Raw genomic sequence first — 5,780 nt, forward strand, 5'->3', positions numbered from 1 at the left:
AGTTATAACCAGTGGTGACCTTACTAGCATAGTTTACAAAAAAAAAAAAAAAAAAAAAAAGGAAAATGTCAATAACTAAGGGGCTGAAAACCCTAGTTTATTACATACAAACCTAATAAGAAATAGAGTTCTAAAAGATCAATTGTATTAATATTTTAAAAAGTGACTCCAATGGTAAAAGACAGCATGCTAAGGAAATGGAGACAAAAAGCTTCTACAAAATCAATCATCCTCTTCCCTTTGCTATCTTAGCATTTTGTTTATGATTATTATAAATTTAAAGAAACATCTATAATGTAAAATGTATTATAGTTATTTGTATTTCCTTCACTAAGCTGAGTAGTCTCAACTATTAATTCCTGGTGGCTTGGTCCTCAGTGGATTCTCATAGATTGTATAATACCAGATAAGAAAAATGACTGTGAATTAGACTGTTACTCAAAAGTACAAATTGGAGGAAGCTCCCAATCCTCCACCCACCACCCCTTAAAATTCTGTAATTATGGTAAATGATGGATTAACAAATAGAACCCAAATGTAACAAATTAAGAGTTAGGAAAAAAAGTTAGAACCTACACGAGTTATATATCATTTTTCTATAAGCCTGATTATATTTACTGCCAGCTATTGACCTTCCTTTGTGCCAGGCAAGACTAAGATAATACATTCACTCTCATTTAATCCCTTTTAGACTCTCAGCTCAAGGACAAAGACAACTGGATGTGTCTTTGTTTCCCTCTGTATTCCAAAAACCTAACACATAGATGGAATTTTTTTTTAGACAGAGTCACCACAGCTCATAGCAACCTCAAACTCTTGGGCTTAAGTGATTCTCTTGCCTCAGCCTCCCAAGTAGCTGGGACTACAGTGTCTACCACAACACCGGGCTAATTTTTGTTGCAGTTGTCATTGTTGTTTAGCAGGCCTGGGCTGGGTTTGAACGTGGCAGCCACAGTATATGTGGCTGGTGCCATAACCACTGTGCTACGGGCTCCGAGCTGCATAGATAGAATTTTTAAAATAATCTTATGGCTCGGTGCCTGTGGCTTAAGCGGCTAAGGCGCCAGCCACATACACCTAAGGTGGCAGGTTCGAATCCAGAAAGACGGCGGCAAGCAAAAACAAAATAGTGGGGCGTTATGGTGGGGGCCTGTGGTCCCAGCTACTTGGGAGGCTGAGGCAGGAGACTCGCTGGAGCCCAGGAGTTGGAGGTTGCTGTGAGCGTGATGCCAGGGCACTCTACCCAGGGGGATAGCTTGAGGCTCCGTCTCAGAAAAATAAATAAATAAATAAATAAAATAAAATAATCTTATGAGATGTCTACTAAACTCAAGAGAACAAGGCTATAGGGATTACATCAAATGGAACTAAATTGTAGGTCATGGCTATTAAATCAAAGATTTTCTATACTGAAATGTACATTAATAGCAAATGCTATGCTTCCTACAAGTTTCAGGAAGAATAAAATGAAATTTTTTGTCTGTAATATTCTTTTCACCACTAATGTCTGTGATATGTAACCTCTGATAATTGGTATTCTTTGCTGTGAATTAATTAGCAAAAACAAGAGGTTGTCCAGACTTACATGGATAATTTTGAAAAATAAGTGCATTTATGGAATCGTATGTATTGTAAATAGAGAATATACCTGGTATATTAAAAATGGACCATAGAATAAAGGAAAAAATAGAAATAAAAAAATAAAATAAAACAATCTTATGAAGTATCTATAACACATATTTTTGTAATTATAATTTTTAGGGGCCTTCTCTGGGCCAAACACTGAGCTAATCATATCATATATGTTGCCTCAATCTCCCCAACACCCCCATGGCAGATGTTAACCTATAGTACAGATAATGGTAATAGCCCATGTTTATTAATCACTCAATAGCATTGTTCCTAGACTTTGCATACATTATTTAATCTTACCAATAAATCCATAAGGTAGAGTCTTTCATCATCATCATTTTTTTTTTCTGAGACAGAATCTCACTATGTCGCTCTCAGTAGAGTGCTGTGACATCACAGCTCACAGCAACCTCCAACTCTTGGGCTTAAGTAATTCTCTTATCTCAGCCTCCCAAGTAGCTGGGACTACAGGTGCTTGCCACAACACCTGGCTATTTTTTGGTTGCAGTTGTCATTGTTGTTTAGCAGACCCAGGCCGGGCTGGAACCCTCCAGCCTCAGTGTGTGTGACTGGTGCCCTGCTCACTGAGCTATGGGTGCCGAGCCTCAATATCTTCATTTTAAAGAGGAGAAAACTGAAGAGAGAGAAAGTCATCTGAGGTTACCTAGTTGGTAAGTGACAGAGCTTTGAACCCAGGTGATCTGGCTCCAAAGTCCACACAACCCCTTTGCTATACTGCCCTCCCCAGACAACTTAGCCAAATTAGATTAGTCATCTATAAAGTTACACAGCTAATAAAGAGTAAAATTGATATTTAAGGCAGGACTTTGTATTTCTTTTTTTTTCTTTTTTTTTTTTTTTTGAGACAGAGCCTCAAGCTGTCCCCCTGGGTAGAGTGCCATGGCATTACAGCTCACAGCAACCTCCAACTCCTGGGCTCAAGCGAGTCTCCTGCCTCCGCCTCCCAAGTAGCTGGGACTACAGGCGCCCGCCACAACGCCCGGCTATTTTTTGGTTGCTGCCGTCATTGCTGTTTTGGCGGGTCCGGGCTGGATTCGAACCCGCCACCTTAGGTGTATGTGACTGGCGCCTTAGCCGGTTGAGCTATAGGCGCCGAGCCAGGACTTTGTATTTCTAAAACTCATACACTCTACCAGTGTCATTATTTCTCCATAGCTTAAAGTTCAATAGGACTTTTAGTATGTCCCCTGGTAGAAACATTTCCCACAGGGAACTGTAATCTCTAAATCTGTAAAACAGAGTTGCAGGAATACGAAGCACAAATTCCTCTAGTAGTTTGTTGTTGTTGTTGCAGTTTGGCCGGGGCTGAACCTGCCACCCTTGGTATATGGGGCCGGCACCCTAACCACTGAGCCACGGGCACCACCCACCACCTCAAGTAGTTTTGATGTTCAGTGAGTCCTCTCCCATTTCTACTCGTGGGTTCCCAGACTCATGCATTCTAACCGTATAAAGGTTATTGAATTAGCATATACACTGCATCATGGATGTTGGTGTCCCCAACATCAGTGTCTCAGCCCTGCTAACATCTCAGCTGTGCCTTCAACAGGCCCAACATTCTATCACGGTAGGCCTGATGGATCCTATGGCTGTGTGATCTCCTTGTTGGAATATTACTCCACAATGTTGTATGCAAAATTCTGTTGGTGAATCACGCACTCCGTAAGCCCTTAGATATTGATGCTCTAGAGACCTTATGGTAGGAAAGGCAAACCTACCCCAGGAATACGTGTCTATTCCTGTTAGAACAAATCTCTGGCATCTCTAAGATGGAAAAGACTTAACAGAGCCAGCTGGCCACCAACATCTCCTTCAGGGATGGTGCCATATGAGTGGCTCAGCAATAGGCTCTGTTTCTAGCATCTTGGACATTTGGCAACATTAATAGCTAGATTAGTCTTGGTCAGAAGGAGCCTCCACACCTGCCACTATGGCCACTCCCCCAGAAGCTCATCAGTGGGCCATCAACCCAAGTCATTTTTTTCTATCAGATCTTCTATGATAGATGCCTTCTGGTGGTCATTAATATTTGATACAAAGATTTTCACACTTTTTTTTTCCACACTTCTTTCTTGAGATAGGACCTCACTATGTCACCTGGACAAGAGCTGGGCCTCACTCAGTCTAGCTCACAGAACCTCAGACTCCTGGGCTCAAGCAATCTTATTGTCTCAGCCTCCCCCAAGGGCTGGGACTATTTTTAGTACAGACAGGGTCTCACTTTGCTCAGGCTGGTCTTAAACTCCTAAAATCAAGCAGTCCTTCCACCTCAGCCTCCCAGAATATTAGGATAAGCAGCGTGATCCACTAGGATTGAAAGGTTCCGGATCCAAGGATAAAATCATTCTGAGATGCTACCTGGGGTCCTCAAACTTTTTAAACAGGGGCCAGTTCACTGTCCCTCAGACCATTGGAGGGAGGGACTGTGGGCCCTGGGCCGAATCGGCTGCTAAGCAAGACAAGCAGCAGCGGCAAAAACACCTGGCGGGCCGGATAAATGTCCTCGGTAGGCTGCGTGTGGCCCGTGGGCCATAGTTTGAGGATGCCTGCACTAGATGAAAGGAAGACAGAGATCTAGTTTGTGCAATTAAAGTGGCTTTTATTCTATCTGGAGTGCAGGTGAGGTGAGATTCCTGACTAGGGAGAAATCTACACATATGCTATGGCAGATAGGGATTTAAGGGTTTAGGGCAGCCAGGATTGGTGGCATTCCTATTTCCTTAGGGATATGAGTCATACACTGCCTGGGCAGGCCATGAACCTGACTCTGCCTGGGCAGGACAAGTTTATTTGGGCAAGTACTCCTGATTCTATCATTTATATCTTCCCTCATTGGACCAGTCACATGCCTTTACCCAGGATGACTTCTTTTGTTGTTGTTGTTGACAGAGTCTCGGTCACCCAGGCCAGAGTGTAGTTATGTCATCATAGGTCACTGCAACCTCAAACTCCTAGGCTTAAACAATTCCCCTGCCTTAGTCTTCTGAGTAGCTGGGACTATAGATGTACACCACCATGGCTCAGCTGACTTGTTGATTTTTTTGTAGAAATGGTGCCTTTTTCTTGCTCAGGCTGATCTCAAACTCCTGGCCTCATGCAATCCTCCTGTCTTGGCCTTCCAGAGTGCTAGGTTTATAAGCATAAGCCACTGCACCCCGCCCATTCTTCAGGTTTTTAAAAGGTAGTGCTAATCTCTGGCATTTTCCTTCAGATGAAATATTATTTTTGATTTATTTGTAAAAAGGGGAGGAGTAGTTTCAGAAATTTCCACTTGGTCTTCCCCACTATAGTATCTCCTATCACACAGATCAAGAAACCAAAGCAAGGGTTGTACTCACTACCAATTAAGCCATTTCTAATTATATACATATACTCAGGGACTGGAAAATGACAACTATGAAACTGACCTGGGTGAAGATTCCTCTTACTATCTGGCCACCCTATACACCCCATAACAGAGAGGCTAGGATGATGCTTTGGGCTCCTTTATCAAAATCAATTCAGATCTGGGGTGGTGCCTGTGGCTCAAAGGAGTAGGGCCCCATATACTGGAGGTGGAGGGTTCAAACTCAGCCCTGGCCAAAAACTAAAAAAAAAAAAAAAATCAATTCAGATCTGGTGAGCAACTGTCTTTGAGACATTTGAATATTCCCCTTTCCCCCAGTAGATGGTATCCAAGTGAATACCCATAAGGCCCTTTGGTTGGTTAGTTAGCCATTAAAGGAATCAGCACTTTATATACTTGCCCCAGCATAATTGGATCCTTGTTTCAGAGTAACTAGCCTCTCTCTTAGTCAGTGGATTCTAGCTATGAAAACTGACTTAGGATGGGGGGAGGGAGGGAGATGGTGGGGTCACCGCTTGGTTTATCTTACAAGGGTACAAGTGAATCTTTCTAAAAGCAGAGTATGAATGTTTTAACTCAATAGCTAAGAAAATGACATGAAGGTTATGTTAACCAGTTTGCTGAGAGTATTTCAAAATGTGTATGAAAACAGCAGACTGTACCCCATCATTGCATTAATGTACACAGTTATGCTATAAGAAATAAAAAAAAGAAGAAGAAGAAGAAAACTGACTTAGGTAAGAAAATGAGTCAAAGGCATCACATTTTTTTTTTTTTTTTT

The sequence above is a fragment of the Otolemur garnettii genome, unplaced genomic scaffold (genome assembly GCF_000181295.1).
Source record: "Otolemur garnettii isolate 467f Iridium unplaced genomic scaffold, OtoGar3 scaffold00008, whole genome shotgun sequence".
NCBI lineage: Eukaryota > Metazoa > Chordata > Mammalia > Primates > Galagidae > Otolemur > Otolemur garnettii.